General features: G+C 39.0%; 1 protein-coding gene and 1 long non-coding RNA gene across 2 annotated transcripts in view; one reads left to right on the top strand and one right to left on the bottom strand.

Annotated features, from left to right (window-relative positions):
• ZNF518A (zinc finger protein 518A) overlaps positions 1-22,808 on the bottom strand; it is a 42,199-nt gene that overhangs the window by 17,994 nt on the left and 1,397 nt on the right. The gene's annotated exons all lie outside the window — the stretch shown is intronic.
• On the top strand, positions 795-14,324 carry LOC310902461. The gene is made up of 3 exons (XR_014586738.1): positions 795-7,223; positions 7,342-7,436; positions 8,783-14,324. It is a non-coding gene; the product is annotated as an uncharacterized lncRNA (long non-coding RNA).

Below are 22,808 nucleotides of genomic sequence, written 5' to 3'. Positions count from 1 at the left end.
AGGAAATTCCTGAATGTCTTTTCCAATGTCTTACCTGTTTTATTCAGTTTTAATCTCTTTCATTGGCTCCCAGTGAGGTTTCAAATGGATTTTAAAGCATTACTCTTTGACTAAATCTAGTAATCTGTTGGTGTTACATGGTCAGAAGTTTTTAAATTTTGGGTTATCTTGCATTTCGTTGGATTATCTTGCATATTTTGCTGGCCAATCCTGCATTGCAATTCAGGTCTGGCAAAGGCAGCAGCACAACAGAAGTTCCTCTGCATAGCCCCACAACCATGTCATTGTACCTGATCGCCTGTAATCACATTGCAAATGAGTCCCACTTCCACATTCATTCATCTTTGGCACTTTTGCTGAGATAATTAATATCATGTGGCAACTTCTGAAAAGCGGAAGTAGAGATCATACTCCCTTTTTAGAGCATTCCTGGTCACGAAGTACTAGGTTAAATTTGAAGTAGGAACCTACAGTGGAAAACCCTTCTTTTACCATCCTCAATCCCTTGATAAGATGCATTGCCTCCTTCTGGATATTTCAGAAGATGTATTGGAAACAGCAGGTGTCAGGTTGCCTTTTAATTGCGCCCCGTGGCTTTGGATTTCACTGCCTAATGACTAGAGATCAGTTACACTATGTTGATGCAGTTAGCAATGGGCTCAATAAAAATATTTTTGTTTTTCTCGCTCCTTAATCCATGTGAGATGTTAGCTATTATTTTAGTTCTGTGTTCCACAAGGCTTTCCAAGCGGTCCTCCAGACACGTGTGTTGCACCCATCCCTGTTTACAGAAAGAGAGCAGACTATTGGTGTGAACATGTTTGCTGTTCTGTAATGTATTGTATTAGAGAAAATGTCTTTGTTTTAGAGAAAATAAGCCTTTAATTTAAACCAGCTGGCACTATAAAGTGTTTGATGCTCCATAATACTGACCATGGCTTTCAGTTACAGATAGGAAAATCAGGGGTTTTCCTCATCCTAATTAAAAACTCTGTTAGTGGTTTACCTCTTAAAGATGGAGTACCCCCACCCCACACAAGTGGGCATCAAGAAAGCAACTACATTATAGCAATTTTACCATCCTAAACACTCAGTGTTTATATCAAAGAGGGTTTTACAAAAAAGATAAATAAACCAAGTGACAGACACTTTGTTACTGTTTCTTTCTACATAGTCAGTCGGCCAATTTCTTTGAGATATAATAAAGGTAAATACAGACTCCAATGAGTGGGAAATCCCGTGCTCCTTGATAGCTTATGTATTGACAGGTGATATGGGAGAGTGGCCAGATGTGCACAAGCTTGAGAAATAAGAGATCAAGGAGAGAAGTACAACATTGCCTTTAAAATAATATCTCCCTTAAGCAAAATCTAATGAATTATTTTCCATTTCATTTTCAAGTTAGCTTTGCCAATATTATTTCATTACCTGTCCTCTCAGGATACCTATTCCCTCAAATTAAGTGAGTTTGACAATGGCATTGTGTTTGTAAATCTACAAATATGAACTTGTTAGGTATTTGTAGAAAAAGACTGCAGTGGTTAATAAGGTAAAAGATTAGGATCAAGGACAATCTGAGTCTTAATCCCAGTTGAGCCACTTATGGCATAACCTTGGGGAAGTTACTTGACCTTCATGTTTCTCAGTAAACTCTGCTGGAAACTGGATACCAGCTGGACCTCAGAGAATACCAGGCACGTCTGCTGAACTCCTCTCAATTAGCAATGTTAGAATAATGGTGAGCAGGCTTCCATTATGACTGTGGGGTGCTATGCCCATAAACACAGTTAAGGATTAATGACCTTCCTTCCCTTTCCTGGCAGGGCTAAACTGATGTTAAAGGGTGGACTGCATGCTACACTTCATGTCCAATTGTTGGTTACATCATAAAAGAAAATAATGGCACACAGGAGGCAATTAGACTTAAAAGGATTCCAGCTGTTCCCTTCCACCCAGCATTCTCTTGCACTTCCAGCATGGACATTTATCAGATTAACTGATTAGAAAGATTAGATTTAAGCAGCCAGACTCTGAACTGCATCTGTGATGAACTAGCTGCTGTTCGTTAATATGGGATCAGCTCTACTGGAAGAGGCAAGTCCAGCAGTTGGTAATCCTTAAAATGAAATATCATTCTGGCACATTCACCCCAAACATACCTGCCAATGATCCAGTAACTTCATATCATCAAAGAAATTCCTCATGTCAAGTCTATCCCAATGTCCTTTCATGTATCTCGAGGATTTCCCTGAGCTGGACTTAAATTTTCTTCTACCAACATTTGTTGTATTATTTATCAAAAAAAAAGGAAAAAAATAAATAACAGGAACACAGTGCACAGTGAAGAAAGGCTCAGCCTTTAGTCACTTCTGCAGTAAAATTATACAACCCCATAGAAGCCTCACACATCATAGTTCACTGAAGGGAAGACAGTGGGAGGAAAGTTATGTTCATATACTACTGCCATTATGGCTCGCTATAGTCCATGGAAATGGAAATGGCTTCACAGAAATACCCATAAAAGAACATTAAATACCTAAAGCATCACCACGGAAATAATTAAAAATAAATAAATCAACAAACAAACAAATAGGACAGTATTATCTGACAATTCTTCTATATTTCCTACAAAAGAGAAAATAGTTTGCTATAATTAGAACAGTAGCTAATACAATACAGTTTAATAATTAATGTAGTATTTCAGAATGATCAAATTGCAACAAAGCTGTGATGTGGAAGCTTTAGTAAAACATCCATTACTTATTGTGATCCTGGGGAGGAGTCAGTATGTGTATTTATTCATTCACTAGGCTATGGAGCTATACTTTCCAACATAAATGTGCAGTATCTTTCATACAAAAATTTATTTGAAATTTCTCTGTGTCAGTCCATGCCCTATTTAGCCTTGTGGGGGGAGAGGGATTAGAGATTTTTGACAGATAACTGCTAATTTGCTGGAAAGTTCTGTCTTTATTTGTTATTCTAATATTTTACAACCAGTTTATTTTCCAGCAGAGCCATGGAGACACACTCACATGCCCCCCAAGCGCAGTCTTGTTGGCAGTGTTTACTTGTCTCCTAAACAAAAGCACAATACACCTATACAACATTTTAAACTTACACTATGTCCAAAGAGGACATCTCTGTAAAGGACCACGTAGGACCATAAGACCCCCCAGTATGTTGGTCAGTTTAGCCTACGTGTGGGTTGCCTAAATATGCTGCAAGCATAAAACAGCTGAAAATACTACAACAGCAAAGGAAAAGTAAGGAAGAAATGATGTCCAGACATCCAATGCATGATACGATTTTGTTTCTGGAGTTGGTACAACTCATGCCTCATCAGTCTTTGCTCTACAATTGGTTTCTTGGGTCTGCTGCTAAATTTTGTACATACCTGCTCTGCAGGAAAGCATACATTGTGTCAAGGTTTGGCACCCGGCAAAGCATCTACTTAGTGATTCTTGAGAGACTTGGGGGGACAGCTACAGGCACAGGATCTCTCCAGGAATGTGAAGAATCTCAACTTTCAACATTGTTATGGAAGTCTCAGCAAAATGTATCCAAGCAAATAAACCAAACCTTAGTCCATCTTAGTTCTGCTCTTTGGTGTCCTATTGTTATGATATATTTCACAACAAATTCTGACTTTCTGCACACACTACACTGTGTCAGAAAAAGGTACAGCTGCTATCTGTTAAAATGGGATAGCATTTACCCCATCTCTCAGATTCGGTTTTCTACTTGTTCCACACCCAAGAAAATCTCAGAAAGAATTTGTGCCTTGGTCCTAATCCATGTCCCTGATTAAAGCAAGGAAAAAGCAAGGAACAATTTGAGTCTTTGGCAATATAACTGGAAAAAATAAATATGTATACTGAATTCTTCTCTCTGAAAAGCTGCTACAGAATTTCACTCTCTAGATGGTTTTCTTCTAGTTTCCAGCCTAATTTTGCTTGCGATCAATTATAACCTTTCCTTCTTCCAGTGATACTACAATGGTGAACATCTTGGTTAACTTTGTAAAATGAAGGTTGAACGGAAAATAAAAATTCTGTAAGTGCTTCTGAGAAGTAGGTATCAAGGGAGAAGGAAGTTTGGGACAAAGCGTGTGACAAAGATGCTAAAGAAAAGGAGGGGCTGTCTTGGCAAGCAGATTCCACTAGGAGCTACTGATGACAGGTACAAGGCAGGACTGGGAACTGTTGAAGAAAATTCAAGAGGGGAACAACAAGCCAAGGTCAGGAGAGATGGATTGTGTGACAGGGCGTTGTGACTACATAAACTACTGAGATGAAGACACTGAGACAAGGAGTCAGAGATTAAGGAGTACAATAAGGAGAGGAAAAACTTGTTGATAAGAACCAGAGGAGCAGGGAGAAAACTGTAATTCATATTGTGAAGAAACTGAGGCAGGAAACTAGAGGCGTGGGGAGTCTTAGACACGAGCAAGAGTTTGTGAGTGAGACTGGCACTACAAGCTGATGACACAAGTAAGTCAATATGTTGCTATCTGATAGAATCACTCTCATTTGGGGGACTTTTATTGAAGGAAATTATGTTTTAAAAAGATTTCCTAAGTCAAAACCTCAAAGAATAACAGCACTAATGTTGCCTCTGGAGCCCATGATTTAACTTCTCTATGCAGATGCCCTGTGATGAAGCCCTTGCTCCAATTTCAGAGAACAGCTCACTGTGGATTTGAAATAGGCTTTGTAGTGAAGGAAAACGTTGTGAAGGAAGCCAGGAAATGTGAAGCAGACAGCACAGGGGATTACAACAATATTGAGAATAGCTTTGCACAGTTAATGCAGCTGCATATTATGCTGGAGAATATAGTTGTATCCCTGCTTTTTCTAGAATCCCCTGGTATGCTGACCAGGGCACTGAAACACCATCTTACATCTGTTCACAATTTCAGTCCTTCATTTTCTGAATAAGCTACTCACAGTCTCAATGCCCAGAAGAACACAGCAGTTGGATCTGCTACCCATGCCAATGGGAAACACTGTTAATATGCATAGTGAGCTATCACGCTGAATTCTCTGAAGAATTGCTTTCCAGTTTTCTTAAATTGGGTACCCAACACCAATTCCAATTGTATTCTCCTTGTGCCCTGGATCCAATTCTGCAAGGGAAAGTCAGCACAACCTCAAAGAGATTTTGTGAAGGCAAGTATTAATGAAAAGATAGATCTTGTAACCACCAGAGACCCATGAGAAAATTCAGACCTTTTCGAAAAAGGGACTAACCAGACTGCAATGAACAAGGTACAGGTACAAAGTTCACACAGAACAATGAGAAAGAAACAACACAATGAAGAGCTATTCAGTAAGTAAATGCTCTTCTTCCTGTGTATTGAAGGAGGCAGGAATCCTGTAGGAAAGAAAGTATGCCTGTTAGAGAGGTTTAGTCAGTCCTGCTCCAGGCTGCATTGATCAGTTTTGAAAGTCTGAAAGTTCTACTTACAGTTTTATTTGATGTCACCAAGCTGTTGGACATAATGAGCAATCATTTTCTGTCCTTCTCCTGTGCCACTCATGTCATTATCATATTCTTCACCTGTCTTTATCTATGCCGAAAAATCATTGTCTATTTAATTGTTCTTTATATACATTCTCTCATTTTCTTTTCAGTATTTTCCTAATAATTCCTAAAATCCTATCTCCTTTTTCAGTGGTTAGTCAGCACTAACTTCATATTTTTATGGGCTTGCCTATTAAAGTTCCTGAACAGTACCAGCTAGGTCAGTATGCACTGCTGTGTATTTAAAGTTCAGATAGTTTTTTGCCAGGTACGCTACCTTTACATGCATTTATGTGAATTTCATCGACCAATTAATTGCCTGATAATAGCCTCAGATCTTTCTGTAACTCTTCAAAAGACCCTCTGGTCTGTTATTTACTTGTTCTTTACTCAGTACCATCAGCAAACCTTCTACCTGTTGTTGAAATCACTTATCAATATACTAAATAGCGTAACCCCCCTGTGGAACTCCAATTTTCACCTCCCTCCACGGACAAAACAGACCATTAATTCTTACTTTTTCTTTCTTTATAATATTTAGACAGTTAGGACCTCACCCCAGGATACCTCACTATCCTGTAACAGCCTTTAGCGAGGGACCCTCTTTGAATGCCTATTGAAAATTCTGATAGTAATGCTCATATTTTCTAACTTTTGAGAACTTGACTTTGCAGCCTCAAATACACTGTTGTAAAGTAATTAACATGTTAATTGTATAAACATATATATTTAGAAACAAAAAAAAAAAGTTTTGTCTTTTGTTTTTTTTTAATTTATTTTTTTGTTTGCTTGTTTTATAGTAACGCTAAAAATTTGCAAACAGTGCTTGTGGCAAACATTTACCATCCTCAGCTGAAATTCATTCACTTTATCTGTATGAAGAGTTCAAAGCCAGGTTCCTAATATTTCACAGAAAAGACGTTAAAAAAATTGTGTAAATAAGAAGTGTCAGAACTCTTTGTTGTTGTTCTCATCTTCAGGCCTTTCTCTTGCTTTTTACCTCTCATATTTTTTCTGCAAAATTTCCCTACCTTATTTTGTTACTTCCCAACTGTTCCTGTTTACATTTTTCCCTTGGATATTTTTCTTCATTTCAGTGTCCTTTTCTTTTTTATTCTGGTTCTTCAGTTTCCACTTTTTTTTTCTTGTTTTTCAGGATCCTCTCCAGTTCTGTACTTTTCCATTATTATGATTACAACAATTCTATCAATCGATGCTTATTATTTCTAATGCAGTACTGAATCAATAAGCATTTCTATAAGCCTTTGTTGTCCTTACAAAAGGATGGTCCCTGTCCCTGAACGTTTAGCCAAAGTCTGTGACAAAACGTGACAGGGAAAAATAGAGGATCTGGAAGTGCAACATCACAGTGAAAGAATTAAGGGGAGTAAGTTGAAATCGTAACATACAGGTTGCTCGGTTCTGTTGGTAGAGGTGGTACAGAGACATTTTTGGAAAGGTAACATGGGAATCTGAGTGAGCTGTTAGATGCTTCACCAGTACATAAGGGGCACTGACGGGGAAAAAAAGAACTTGTAGAAAATTAGTCACTGAATTTAAAATGTCATGGGAGAAACAGAGAGTGGTGGTTGATGGCCAGCAGGCAGGGCTGTGATGAAGCATGCAGATCTAATCTGTGATAAGCGGCCTGTGCTTGATGCTATGAGAAAGGGAAAAGACAACAGAAGGACACACAGGTAATGACTTTCCTTCTCCAGATCCCTTTTTCTGACCATTTCTTCTCCTCTGTTTCGCCAGCACTGTAAATACCATCTAGGAACTCTAAACAGCAAAGATTCTCATATGTTTTCACAGGACCCATGATATGTTTTACATAAGAACAAGAAAATAGACTTAGTAAAGTGGGAATTCATGTTGCAGAAGTGCAACTCCTGGACAGGACAAAGCTAGTAAGTTGACTTGGTATCGCTCCCATCTAACCCCCACTTACTCTGATATAATTGGAGGGAAAAGGACACGCTTATTACTCCTCTGAGATCTGTTCCCACCTGGCTTTAGAACCCATTATGGAAATTGGATGTTGTTTTAAACCTGCCTTCAGACTTAGAAAAGAGACTTTTTAATTACAACTTATAACCTTATTCTAGTTACTTTTTCATTCTGATACCTGAGCCTGTGGAGTTTCTCAGCTAGACTCTAGCTCACTTCTTTCATTTTCATCCCCCAACACACGATTTCACTTTCAAGTTTTCAGCAGTCCTTTCACTGCTGAAGATCAACCAACCAACAACAACAAAGAAGAAGAATAAAGTAAAAAAAAAAAGCTGACTTGGGAACCTAAGTAAAATGGGAGTCTGCAGGCAGCAGTTGGAAAACAAGTGCAAGAGCACAAGGAACAATGTGAAAACAGGGCCAGCAGGAAACATCAAGTAAAGTAGCTTCCTCTATGGAAAATGTATTTGCATTAACTTCATTAACTTTGTATAAGGAAAAAGGCAAACTTTGGACTGCAGAGTTCCTCTTCCCTTCCCTTGAAAAGTTTGCCTTTACAGGTTTAGGGGCTATTTGCTGATTATATAATTCAAAACAATGAAAAAGAATGGAAAATTGAATGTACTATTCATCTTTAAATCCTCTTCTCAGCTTGTATCTATACAGTACCCAGCATAATGACATTCTCCTCTGTGCCTCATACCTTGCCCTGGAACTGCTCTGTTACAAATAATAAACAACAACAAAGTTTAGGCTAGTGAACCTGCCTAAAATCTAAATCAAAAAAGTAGGGTGAAATTTTACAGTGTAAGCAAGTGCCTCAGGTGTATAGATTTCCTGTACTGCAAAGTGAACTGGAAGTGTTCAAGCTCCTGCTGGGGTTACAGGCCCTGTGGCTGAACCACTAGGCCTGACTGACGGACATCCGTTTGTGTCACTGCGTTCTGGCACTAATTTTGGAGGTGAAGCCCTCTAGGAAAGATGCAGAAATTAAGTTAACTGCAGTAAGTGAAAATGTGTCTATAGCACCTTAAGTCTGAATATTAAATATTAAATATTATTATTACAGCGCTTCAGAGTGTGACCCATTAATTTGATTGGAAATAAAGCATTTATACACCTTTAAAGCTGTAGGTCTCAATGCCACAGCCACTGGGCCTAGTTTTAAGCCCCAATCTACTTTTGCATAGTGGACTAAAACGGACATGAAATTACTGTAACTCCCTGTACATTCTCTCCTTTTTGCAAAAAGGAAAGCAATCAAACCATACTGCAATCTAATATGCTGTCATTTGCTTTACAGGACATACTGTAATTTAAAGATGCTGATGTAAATGCATGGATTTTTATTACCAGTGTTAATGACTGTAGAAGGTGAAAAGTGGAGAAAACTCAGTATTACAGAAACCACTGACAAAACATCACCCATGACAGTAGATCTTTACAATTTACAAGGGTGGTTCAGAGTCTCAGCCCTACCAATGCCACATATTTAAATATATGGGGAATTTCAGAAGCGATCTCTAACAACAGCCAGAAATGTTACAGACTTCCTAGGTTACATGACACCAACAGCCCTGAGACAAGCCACTGGATCTCTGCAGGTTGCCTGATACTGGTATTTACTGTTCATTTTACCAACTTCAAAACAAGGAGAACCATTTTTCCTTCATTCTGGAGCAGCCTGGACTGTATTTCTCAATCTAACGACTAAATCCTCTAGGAATCGGTCTTACTTCCTTCTCTGAGTTTGATGGACAGAAAAAGCAGAAGAAAAGGAAGATGCTAAAAAAGCACAACATATCAGCAATAGATATACCAGGTACTTGAGACTTGCAACATTCAGACAAGCTCTAAACATACGGACATTTATCTGAGCAGAAGCCCTGCAAATAACATGGCTGGAGAACAACAAAGCCATTAAACAGGGCCATGTCTGAAATTTTTTGCTATCTTCTTTTTGTATAAACTTCAAAAAAAGACAGTATTGGGGCAACGCCTCAGCTTAAAACAGGCATGTAATTGTTGCCATGAAACTGCTTCCTGCTGCTTGGTTACTCTATATCTACAGGATGCAAGGACAGGATGGAACCAAAATAAAATAATAAAAAATAAATAATAAAACACTTGCATCACCACTGTCTTCTAAGTGTGAAAACCTGCAGTACCCTGGCTATAAGTAAATTGTTGGAGCATGAAGAAGGGATGAGGCAGTTTTCAAGAAATAAAACCTTGAACTTAAAGGTTTAAAACTTAAAAATTGTTCTTAAAATGAAATTAAAAATAAATGAAAAATAAATTAAAAATAATCTAAAAATAAATTAGTGGGGGGAAGACCATAGATGCTTGCAAAAGTAAAAAGTCCCTTGGGCATTATGATCAGAAGAAATTAAAATGAGAGATGAATACTTCACAGCAGGAATTAACCAATGTCAAAGGTTTCCTAGAAATCAAATCTCATTCCATGATGGCATCTCTTTCTTACTGGAAAGCAACAGCAACTACCTGGGCATGCAGAAAAGGTGAGCTGCATCAGTCACTGTTTGAAATGTCAAGACAGACCACCAGGGTGGCCAGTAATCACTCCATATTGTATGAAAGAATTTCTGTGAAATAAGAAAGGTTAAAAAAAAAAAAAAAAGTTTTGGCCAGCTTGAAGCTCACCAGCCATTCTCAGTTAATTGCACAGGGAGTTACACCGACCAGAAAACATCAGGAGTTCAGCATTTCTCTGCCCCATGTGTAATGTTCAGATACACAGCAGGTCAAGAACAGATGGCCATGATGCAAGAGCCCAGTTCTTTAAGTGAAAGTCATTTTCCTTAGGTTGTCTTGCAAGACTTATTTAAGGCAATTCAATACTACAGTCCACAAGAATATCTTTGGAGATGGACAAAAAGACAAGAGATTCTTTTGTGAAGCCACGTGTTCTTTGCTAATGCCACAAAACACAATGCCAGAAGAGAAGACTGTTCCCCCTGTCAAAGGCATCTGTCAGTCTGAGCGAGCCAAGGTGGGGGTGGGAGAGGAGGCTCTCTCCGAACTGGCAGGAGACAAACAAGCACTTTGCCTTGGGTAGTTTCAGATTCAGTAGAGATGCTGAAGATTAACTGGCAGCAGACCAATTTATTGCTGCACATAGGGCTTGGTTTTGCAGATGAGCAGAGACCATAACAACACAAAGACTTTGCCCTGAAAGCTTACCTTACATTTTAACCATGAACTGAAATAGGCTAATTTCAATTCAAGCTACTGAAGAAGGTGAAAGACAATTATTGGAATAAAATAACTACGAAAACATTAATACCCTATTGAGAAAAGCAATAGAAAATGACCACCCTATGAAATGGGCTATAAATGGAGCTTTCAATGGGCCAAGATTTTCGGAATTGCAAGGAAGTTTTTCTTCCCAGGGTCTTTTTATTTCATCCTCCAAACTGAGTTCACTATCAGAAAATCTCAACTACTCTTCAATCACCTATGTACATGCTACATTTTCCTTAAGCATCATGACCTTTTTCTTCTGTTTGCTGAACACACAGGAAATAGTGCTAAAATATCCCTACTGATTGAAACTGCCTTATTGTTGCAAGACAACTTGTGTTCTGTATGTCTAAAGAACAAAAATTTCTTCAGCTTTCCCAGTGTCTTTATTTCAGGGAAACTTTTTAAATTTTGTAAGAGATTATAATAAATACACAGAGTGTATGATATTTTATTTTGGTGGGATGTTGTTTTCAGTTTAGAGCCTCATTTTCTTGAAGGATTGTGTGAATTCTTCGAACCATCACCAAATAATCATCACAGAGGATTTTTCAGTCTCCAGTCTCTGCCTTGAAGAAAAACAGGTGCTTTGTGACCACAGTAGCTATTGCAAAAAGAAATCCAACAAGCAGAAAAAGCAAAAAAGACAAAACCGCCTTGCTGTTACCTCAGGCCTATAGAAAAACAAGATGCCTGTTATACAAGGTGATTGCAGAAGGAATGAATGTACTATTAGCCTAATAGTTCACACTATAACTGCTGTTAGCACTCTGAAAAAGAAGGTCTGCTGTACCTGTAAACTGCTTGCCCAGTTCTCTGTTCAAAAACATCTTCCACTATGGCCAATTCAATTCTCTTTTTCAGGGTTGAGTTTATTTTTCAAAGTAGGCAATCTAGTGGTGGTACCAACTCTCTCCTACAGCCACAGCAATGCCCTTACTTCATGTAACTGTCCCCTCTCTCCCTGCTTGCATCTTTCCACTGCAGAGGAGCTGAGAAGCCTCCAGACGAGCCTGAGGGAGGGACAGCCCATTCCCCTAACAGGTCTCAAAGAGGAGGTTTTCCTAGGGATGTGAGCCAAGCTAGTGAAAGCGCATTAACCTCACTGTCTAGACCCACAGATTGCAGTTGGGCTTTGCTACTTACACAGTAAAATCTATGGCTGGGGAGTCCCCTGAATTTAATATGCGTCTGTCACATTTTGCAGTTGGTTGTTTTTGATCATCCATTTTGTAACCACCAAGTGGCAGTCAGTCCCCTGAGGGCAGTTGCTCTCCTGCTATCTTAGGCTATTGCTCCACAAATTTAGTTAACCACTGAGGGGAAATGGGAATAAAAGCACTCCAGAAAGTCACCGTCCCCCCTTGTTACTCTCCCCCAGAGGCACAACAGAAACACATACAACAGAATGGGTCTGACCAGTGAATGCAGCCGGGCTGCACCAGCTCAAGGTTTAGTGGCGCTCACAAACCATTACACAATCAGTACCCTGAAAGACTAAGGAGATAGCAGAAAGTAAGTATTATTATTTTTACTGTAGTGATGGTAAATGGAGCTTCAGAGAGATTAAATGACCTACCCAGGGTTAGATAAGTAATATTTTGCAAAGCTAACATGAACCCAAATCATCATTTTACCAATCTAACAACTTAATAACAAGATGATTCTTCTTCGGTTCTTTCAACAGTTTGTCTGGGAGCTGAAGCAAGAATTGGTGCAGGAGAGCTGGAAAAAGTTTCTTCCACTCTTCAAGTGTCCCTCTCTTTTCTAGTCTGTTGCAGAGAGGCCACAGTAAACAAACCCTTGTGAGGGCTCACAGATACATATTTCAGTGTCAGCTTAAAGAATCATACACAGTCCAGGCTTTCAACATGCACAGAAAACAGAAGTTTCAGCTCTGCAAATATCACTAACTCAACACTATGACACTGTAGGTAGAGCACAGCTATGTCAACAGTCAGGACAGAACAATATAATTGAGAAAAATATGCATTGCACAGTCATCCAACCATGACCTGGAGCACTGAAAAGAAAGGACTCCGTTTAACACAAATTTCATTCCACTTAGTCCTTTAATTGGCTACACAACGTTTTATCAATATGCCCATTTTGCATATCTAAAGCTTTTTCCCTATTAAATGGAGGTTTAAGATTAAAAAGTGTAAAATGTAGCCAAGGCATTTCACTGTACTTATTTAAAGTAAATAAATCAGAAACTTAGTGTAGATGTGTTTGGCTACGAGTAGGAGAAACTATGCAGAATTTTGCTTGAAGGAGTGTAGTCATGCTGAAGAGCAAGTTCAGACTAGCTTGGAGATACAGAATCAAGGAGACCATGTTGACCTTGATTTACACGGAACAAGAAGCCAATGAGTAATTTCTCATTTTTAGTGAAAGCACTAAGTTTTCTACCCTAACTGATCATAGAAGAAATTTCACAGTGCAACCACTTAATGCAGAGACAGAGATAAAAATGATACAGGAATGTCCAGACGACATATAACCCACAAATTTCTGAGGGCTCACCATGCCCTGACTGCAGCAGCAGAAGTCAGGCTGGAGAGGGACAGTGGTTCAAAAGTGGTTTGAACCGCAACTACCAATGATAAAGAGTCATAACCCAAATAAGTACAATGCTCTGCCTACATTTTCCTCTCTGAATGAGGAAGATGAGAGGATGATGCTGGAAACATCAGGGCACTGCGGGAAGGGATTTCTCACCGTCCTGAACACAGCCCAGCAGATGCAGGCAGTAACTGCAGACGAAATTCTACTTTCTGCAGTTCCTCTCTCACTATTTCATTATTGATCGGGTAGAGTGCTGTCTCCTGACAGTGCAGGTAACGTAGAGAAAAGAATGGGCTGAGCTGACGGCCAGTCTACAGCAGGCTTCATGTCTGGTCCTGGTGGTCCCTCTAGAGGTTAAAAACGGTAATTCTGTTTCTAAAGCTATTCAAAGCCAACCCTGCCGAGCTGGCATACTGAAATAGGAGTTCAGAGACAATGGCATGTATCCAATCAGGTCTTAGGCTGAGATTCACCTATTACAAATTATCAGGTTGCAGTATGCATCAATTTGTTGCAGCTTAACATACCTGTCAGCTGAGCATATGCTCAAGAGCTGAACTCAGCTCTGACTCGTTTCCAGCTCCAGAAACCCCCAGACCGAAGATTTTTCAATACACTAAGAATGCTCATAGTTAACAAGTTTCTTCTTTTTTTTTCTTTTCTCCACACATTCATATCCCTACATACAACTAACATCCACGTTTTCATGTTCAGACACTGAAGGGAAAACTAAAAACACTTAACTACTGTTAACTAAATTTTAAAAAATCTTATTATCAATGTGCACTGATATATCATCCAACTTAAATTTAATTAGACTCAGGAAAGATATCCAGCTCTATTATTAACTATATAAATTCTAGGAGGATTGAATCTTCTGCTTCTTTCTCATGGTGATTACATATTGATCATAACAAGACCCCCAAGAGAAGAGAGAGCAACAAAAGCTCTTTGTTGGAGTGCTCTGCTGCTGATTGGCAGCATTTCACAGTGTGCATACCCAATTTCACACACACACACACACACACACACACACACACGCCTTCTGCTCAGCAGACTGGCCCAGTCAATGGAGCTCTAAGCCTCCAGCTTGTCAGCTACTGTTACGAGATGAACTGTGCTGTTTAAATAAGCAGAGCACCCAGGGGACTTGCAAAGGATTTTACCATTGCATTTCACAGCAATCGAGTTCGATCCTTGATGACTGATACTGAAAAAAAATGTACACATACAAACCTAGAAGGCAGAGCTGACTGAAGCCTGGGAGCAGTGTCTTGCACTGTGCTTCACACGCCTTTGGCAATCTACCTGGGAGGGTAGCTACTTAGTCACAGGCTGCATCATTCCAAACCTGAGTCACTGGCATCGGCACTAGTTTCTCACCACGGCCCTTCACTAGATCCCAGTAAGTCTGGGCATCACAGGAGACTTTCCAGGATAAGTGTTTTGAAGCCAACAGAGGTTTACAGCAGCACCAGCCTTCTCAAGCCAAGACATGATTCATTAGCTAGCAAAATAGAATATTTATGCACACAGCTTAAGTGTTTTTAAAAAAATCCTCTTAACCTAGCTTGCCAGTTTTCCCTGATTCAGTGTGGCAGCTCCCTGAACTTTGCCCAGAATGCAGACACAAGTCTTTGGGGCAGCCCCATACCGTCAGGTCTGATGATGGACTCGCCCAGCTCCAGAGGAGTCTCCGTAACCAGTGACCATTAGGAGCTTTAAAGCAACTGAGACATTGTGCTCCAGAGCATCCCATGGCCTCTCTGCTCACATGGCTGGCAGCGTTGGCTCAGGCATTCTTGCCAGACTAGGCATGATTCAGTGATCCTCAGCCAATCCATTAAATTAGCTGGGGCGAAGCCAAACCACTAAGACTAAGAGTCAGCAATTTTTAATTTAGTGGGCGTCTGAGTCACACACCACTTCCCCCCCCACCCTCAAAAAAATTTCCCTGATCTCCATCTCCCTCATCTTAAGCATTTAGACAGCTGCCTCAACTTTCTGCCTTGGTTTAATTTATTTAGGAATTGAAGATGGTAATGTGTCAATAAGGAATGTCTTTAAAATGCTTAGAGATAAAAAGTGCCCTGAGTGTTCTGGCTAGTATTAGATATTAGAATAATACCAATGAACATATATTCTTACATTTCTTCGGTTTGCTTTGAAGAATCCCAAAAAAAAACAAGACTGCAAAACGATCCTGACAGCTTCTAAAAAGTATCTTTGGTAAAACATTCCTGGCTTCCATGGTTTGAAAGATAGACAGAGAATACGATTTCAACAAAGCCATAGGAGTATCAAAATTGCAGATGACTATTGCATGCTAAATTCATAAAAAAAATAGAAAATTCTCCAGTGCCCTTTAGGTGAAATGATTAATCATAATGGCATACTCAAAAAGTCCATAAATGTAAGTTAAGGTTTGGTTGTTAGAATAACCACAAGATTCAAGAATTTACCACAAGATTCAAGAATTTACCGATTCACTTATACATGAAGATGATCCTGAACCTAGTGAACTTCCCTACATTCTCAGAGTTCAGATTACTTTCTTCTTGGGAATGTTTAATCACTTCCATTTATTTTAAAAGTGTATATAGTAAAATAGTGTTCTATATGTTGCAGCCCTGTTTTTAGTGAGGTACTTCAAAATATTTTTCACATAAGCAAACCTAACATGCTTCTTCATAGCAACCACCCCATTATGTTTCTGGCCACAGTACATAGAAGGTTCCTTTACACTGGGGCAAGCAGTTTCAAATCGCATTATACTTTGTATTATCAAGAGCCTACATAGACCTACATAGATAGGCAAACGACCTGCTGTCTATCACAGATTACTATCAGCATCTCTAAGCTGACCGTTGGAACATAAATGCTCAAGAAGCAAACAAACTTTGTCTTTATTTTTTATACATATGGCAGCTAACATCAAGTTGCCATGAAGTGAACCTGCCTCCTTTTGTTACTCTTACTGAGCCTCCTCTTCTCCAGACTAAACAACCCCAGTTCCCTCAGCCGCTCCTCACAGGACTTGTGTCCCAGGCCCTTCACCAGTTTTGTTGCCCTTCTCTGGACACGCTCCAGGGTCTCGATGTCCTTGTAGTGAGGGGCCCAAAGCTGAACACAGTACTCAAGGTGAGGCCTTACCAGAGCAGAGTACAGGGGGATTATCACCTCCCTGGTGATATCATTAATATCCCAGATAAATAGGCTCTGGGAGATAGGCAGCTGCTCACTCCGACTACAGCTATTCTCACAGCTGGGAACAGGAACGGTACCAGAACTGTTCCTGGTGCATGAGGCGCTGAAAGTAATAAATACTTAGTAAAGCCTGTACAGATTTTGACAACTTAAGAACACAAATGTCTCAGTTTTAAAACTCCAACTGACTTCAGTGGGAATGGAATTGTTATGGTGATTAACAACAAATTCAGAAATCTAGATTATGGGGAGCCCTCAAATTAAATTTTGGTGATTTGTTCATGACACGATTAAATTATGCTAAAACAGCCTTTGATTTTTTTGTTATTATTATTTTTTTTAATTATTATTATTATTAATACCACAGTTTCCCAGCCAGTTGGCAGCAGGTCAAAGTTAGGCAATGCTTTCAGGGCGTGCTCCTGACAGACATGAGTGATTACCTTGGAAACTTACTCCTGAGAACTTCTCCTAAATGACTTGAAAAATAAGCCGTGTTACACTGCACTTTCCAAAATAACATTCTCTCTCCATATCAAGCTCTTAGCGCAGTAAGCAGTTTAGGTGTTCACAAGAAAATCCTGATTCAGAATTATGCTATTTAATCCTCTATTTCAGGAAGAAGCTAAAAACAGAAGGGCAGGATAAACACTGTGTTCTTTTGCCCTACTGTTCAGCTCATTTAGTTGCTCCTCATGATCCAGTGAAATAAAACGATTATTCCATGACACTGTAAAAGTAATCTCAATACACTTGTAAATATTTATGTTGCAATAATCCCAACTTGAAAATAGTTGAAAACAGATGTCCGCACTGCATATAACTTTCCCTACATTTATGTATCCACTTTCTCTACACCGTGACCTGTGGAGTATTTCAAATCCATGGAGATTTCTTTGATCATATATTGCTGGCTTGCTCCCTCATTTTCTCTAAATTATGTCTTCAGTGAAATATACATCACTATTATTAAATTTTACACCATGATTGAAGTAGCCTCAAGGGAAACACACAATCTCAGTCAAAGGGGATGGGGACAGTGAAATAATGTTTCTCCTGTTGGGAGGAGGATGTTGTAGCTACGCTGGAGAGCTCTGACAATTCTTTGTGTTCTGCAACCTCAGAATATTTCACTGCTTGCCCTCATCTAAACGCAGGCCATTAATCAGCCAAAACCATATATTTTGGCTTTGGGAAGTACTCACAAACCACGAGAGAAAGGCTATGAAATAATATTGAGCACGACCTAAGCTGAACTCAAAAACAAAAGCCAGTAGATACTTTTATTACTTCTCCTGTGTTTTTTCTTTGAATTTAGACAAACTATTACAGCTCCACGAAGTCAAGTAAGAAGGAGGCTATTCTATCTTCTGAAAATAATTTCTGCTTTCTGTCTTTTCCTATGAGAGTAAAATAATCAAAGCCTACAATTTCTTTTTGTTTCCAGTAACTACATAAATAGTTGCTCCAGCCTATGTACACTTTAAGACAAATCCTGCCACCTCACCTTGCACTACTCATTTGCTTTCAGTGGAAGCATTGGGATGAATTAGGTTTACAGAATTATTTGGTTCCAGTAATTGCATTACATAACTGTCACTCAGTTACTACACCACAGCTAACTTCTTCACAGAACAAGGAAGTGAAACTCAGAAACACAGATGAAAAATGTTCTTATCCATCTGTAAAAATAAGGCTTCCATTGTCACTAATACCAGATCTCTGTGCAGTTCTACTACTGGTCAGACAGTAGTAGAAACTTGATCTATATCAGGACTCGATGATCCTTGTGGGTTCCTTCCAACTCAGAATATTCTATGGTTCTATGATAATATCACATTTTGAATTCATTGAAATAGTAAAAGTATAAACTATATGGCTTACATTGCCTTTCTAATTTTCTGCGAGCTTTATGTTGACTGTTAGAGGACAGGTGATTCCTGTTCTTGTATAAAGTAACTGCAGTACTAATAGACAATTCTAACCAATACAAGCATAACCCAATTAAAGGTTTTAAACAAAGCTGAAGTATCAGAGAAATGTTATGCAGGATCAAAGCTTTGGGTCATGCAGCAACACATTTTTAAACCACTTGTAGGAGTCCTAGTGTTGAACTTAATATTTCATTAAACCACAATGCAAATTGGTTCCAGCATCTGTGTCTCTGTGTCTGCAGCATTATACCTCTGACTTTCATAATAAAATCTATTTAAATCTAAGTAAAATATGGAGAGTTGTTGGGTTTTGTTTGTTTGTTTGTTTTTTTCCACTTCTAGATCATCACCACGGAAATTCTTATCTGAAATCTTTAATAAACACGGTCAGGCAGTAAAATCTAACTGTTGGAAAAGTCTGTCTAAACTGACATGTTTTTTTCCATACATAGCCCCTATGATCTAACACAACGTGTTGATCTAGCAATGAACAATGATACTGTTTGAAAAGCCAACTTTTCCGTGGCAACCCCAACCAAGTGTATCAGTGTCTGAGCACTGCTCTGAACATTAGTCTCTGAGGACTTACCTGGTGATTATCTACAAAAGTCCATTCAGGAACCAAAAATAACACCACTTGGCTTTAATAGCTAAGTAACACAGTAAACTGCAAACTGCAGATCAGGGACAGTAAACTCAAAATAATTCTACAAGCATTTTCAAGCAAAGAGTAAGTTCCAAAATGTAACAAACTTTTGCAAAACTAGCACCCAGCAATATTGATCAAATTACTTCTTACAAGCAATAACTACTCTCATCACAGTCACGTACTAAGCAAAGCAATGACTCAAACAGAAAGGTTGACTTTTACCATCTGTTTTGAAATTGTTGGACCACCACTGAAAAACAAACACAAGCTGGTATTTCTTAAGACTGAGGCCATTAGTGAGAGGAGAAACATGAGGTGCTAGTTTGTTTTCTTGCCAAAGATAATCTTGAACAAATTAAAAATATTATGTTAGCATGAGAGTGTTTCAAAGATACTGTTTATTTACCATATTGATATCTGTAACTTCAGACTGAGGCTCATATAATTTTTTCATATGCAATGTTTCTCACTCAAAACCCTAAGTGAACATGACTCCATTTTGCCAACAGCACAAAAGAGATGGTTCTTACACGTTGTCCTCAAAGTAATTATGAATGGGACAGGAATACGAACATAAGAGTTCATAAGAAATTGTGTATGTGACCACAACAATTCAAAGTGCAAATCCACTAAGCAGAGCTCACAGTTGCACACTGACTCTTCTGACAGCACATTTCCTCCAAGTCTGAGGTTTTTTAAGGTGCAGAATGAGCCACAACTCATAAGTTCCTCTGATCTCTTAAACAGGGTGAAGGAGACTGCTCTTCTCTTCCTAGAGCAGAACTTGTCTTAATACTGTCTACTTCCATATTATGTTAAAGAAATAGTCAGTGCTGATTATTTTAGACAAAAAAAAAAAAAAAAGTAAAATAAAATTAGTAATGATCCCTTCCTCCCAGGAAGTGCTAACCACCTGTTAAGGGCACAGGCTTCATATGTGTACATCAAACAGTACCAAATGGAGACCCTAACACAAAATGGGGTCACAGTTTCAGATAGGAGTACTACTGATAATATACTGTGAAACCAAACTGCTTGGGCACATTTTCAACTGGATTGTTCACTTAACGTGCTTTTTAAACAAGTCATCACAGTGTTTTTAACAATATTCAGAGAGAGGTATGTCTCTGCATTTTTAATAATGCAGTGGGTGTAATGAGTCACAATGCAGTGAGTAAAAATACAGAGCACTGATTCACGTCTCAAAAAAACATGTCTCAACTAGACACGTTGGGACTAGGTAATTATGCATTGAATAGCATAAGAATATATTAAGTAGTGGTGAAGGGTCTAGTTGTCCATAAAGTTTGAGAAAGGTGCATCAACACGCCAGCAAGATATATAGTTATTCAGTTCATTCAATACATGACCATCTGCCTGGCAGTAAAATGTCCAAAATATAAAAATCTCAAATTCTTTCAGCATAGCAAGACCCGAAGATTCCTTTCAGAGGCTCTGATGCATCAAATTCAGAATTTGCCACAGTCATCACTGTTGCAGAACCAGGTCCCAGATCTCATTGTGATCCATGCTCATATTAGGATACACTATCCCTACACATTACAAGCCCAAACTAAAAGCTCTTCACTACCAAGAAAACAGAACAAGGTGCAGCACTTCTTCTAAGTAACGGATCAAAGAGCACAGTACTTGAAACACACACATGCCCTGTTGGATTTGGCAGGATTTACCCTAGCACCAAGCCTGCTGCACTGTATCTTTCTTCTTTTTTTTTTTTTTTTTTAGCTTCATGAATACAGAGTAAACCATGCTGTGATCCTGGCAAGTATCCTGGAAGAAAGTGCTAAACCACCCAGCGCTACAGGGAAGCTGAAGACTCCCACAGCAGCAAGGTGAACATGAGCCAACTGTATGCTCCAGCACTGAAGAAGGCTAGCAGCAACCTGGCCTGAGTTAACAGGATCATAGCAAGTAAATCAAAAGAAGCAATTATTACTCTCCACTTAGCACTCATCGGACCACATCTAGAATACTGCATTCAGCTTTAGGACTCCCTCCTCCCCCCCGGTACAACAAAGTCATGGACTATGGGGAGAAAATTCATTGTATGGCCACCAAGATGGCTGAGAACTGGAACACTCCCTTTTGAAGAGAGGCTGAGTGAACTGGGCTTGTTCAGCCTAGGGTAGAGAGAGCTCCAGAAGGGTGTAATAGCAGCTTTCCCTCATGTAAGAGGGAACAGAGTGCTCTAAGTACTGCTGCCTTACCCCACGCATATAAATCAGAACAGACTCGGAACAAACTCAGTAAGCCCTTAGAACAAACAGAGGATGTTAATAGTTATTTTCAGTAGTAGTAGCTAGATTCTCATCTGCAAGAAACTGGACCTGTAAAGTTTTCTACTTGTGCCTGGGTACAAAAAACTAGCTAGTCAAGTACTAGTACCAACTACTTCAACACAAAGCACTGCAAGGACCAAGCCCCCCTGTGGATGTAAGCCTACATCTTCATGTAGTTCTCCTATACGGCAACCACCAGCAGTCAAAAGCATTAACTTTGTGGTACCCTGCCTGGGCTGCCTTCTGCATATTATTAAAAAATAATAATAATAAATATTTAAAAAAACAAATGACAAGTTTTTTTTTTTCTTGGATCTTCAGTTTGAAAGGAACAGGCCTTTTTGCTCCACTTATATTCTGTGGATATAACCAAAATGAAAACATGTTTGACAGGAACAACAACATATCACTAACTGTTGTACTCCTCCATCTCTGAGCTAACTGCACGACAAGTAACCTTTCCTAAATTTCAGTCAAATCAGCTGAAACCTTCCAAGCAGGAAGTATATACATATGCTTTAGATGCAGAGTTCATTGGATCTTTTTAGCTACTGACAAAGTTATTTCTTAAGCTGGGAGTGTGTCTTACAGAAATAAAGAACCCCCTAAGTACAAATTATATCTGTCAGCACAATTCCACTTATATGAATGTTTCCTTCATCCAACACATTACCAAAAACATACACATTCATCCTAATGCCAAATAAAACATTCATGGACACGCATTTTTAAAATTGCTTCCCAGAGGATGGGAAAACACTTAAAGCCAAATTGCTTATCAAAAGGCTTTACAAAAAGCATGTATCATTCAGGCCAGAGAATTCTCTCTTAATGGCTTTCTCTCTTAATAGCTGTATTAATAACTAGAGACAACAGTTCCAAAGGATATTTACCAGCTAAGTTCAAAAACAATAATCACATTTTAGTAGCTACTCTGGGACTCCAAATCCCCAGACAACTTTGAAAATCTTACCCATAGAATACCTTTAACATTCAGTACAGACATTTACAAACACAACCCTGGAGTGTTTTCAGTAGGAGGCAGCCCTCACACTAATGCCTCTGAAGTGTTAAAGCCCTTAACTGACACGCTACATTTCATCTACCACCATGCTGCAAAAGAACTCGGTGAGCAGTTACAGTCCTGTCTTTAAAGTGATTCACTCCCTTTAATTAAATGGCCTTGAAATGTTACTGCTATGAATGTCATCAAATACAGCCTTTGTTTGAAAATAAGATCAACAAGTACGGTAACAAAAACAGAGCTAACTTTCCCAGCCCTAAGGAAAACAGGAACTAAGTTTGGATGATATTTCTTTTTTAAGAAAGTTCTTTTTTAAGAATTTCCACAAAATTGAGATTTTCTTAATTATAATTCCAAAAATGCAGTCCTTCAGAAATGCCATC

The sequence above is a fragment of the Anser anser genome (genome assembly GCF_964211835.1).
Source record: "Anser anser genome assembly, chromosome: 7".
NCBI lineage: Eukaryota > Metazoa > Chordata > Aves > Anseriformes > Anatidae > Anser > Anser anser.
Note: the sequence above shows the minus strand (reverse complement) of the source record. Positions and strands in the feature narration are given on the sequence as shown.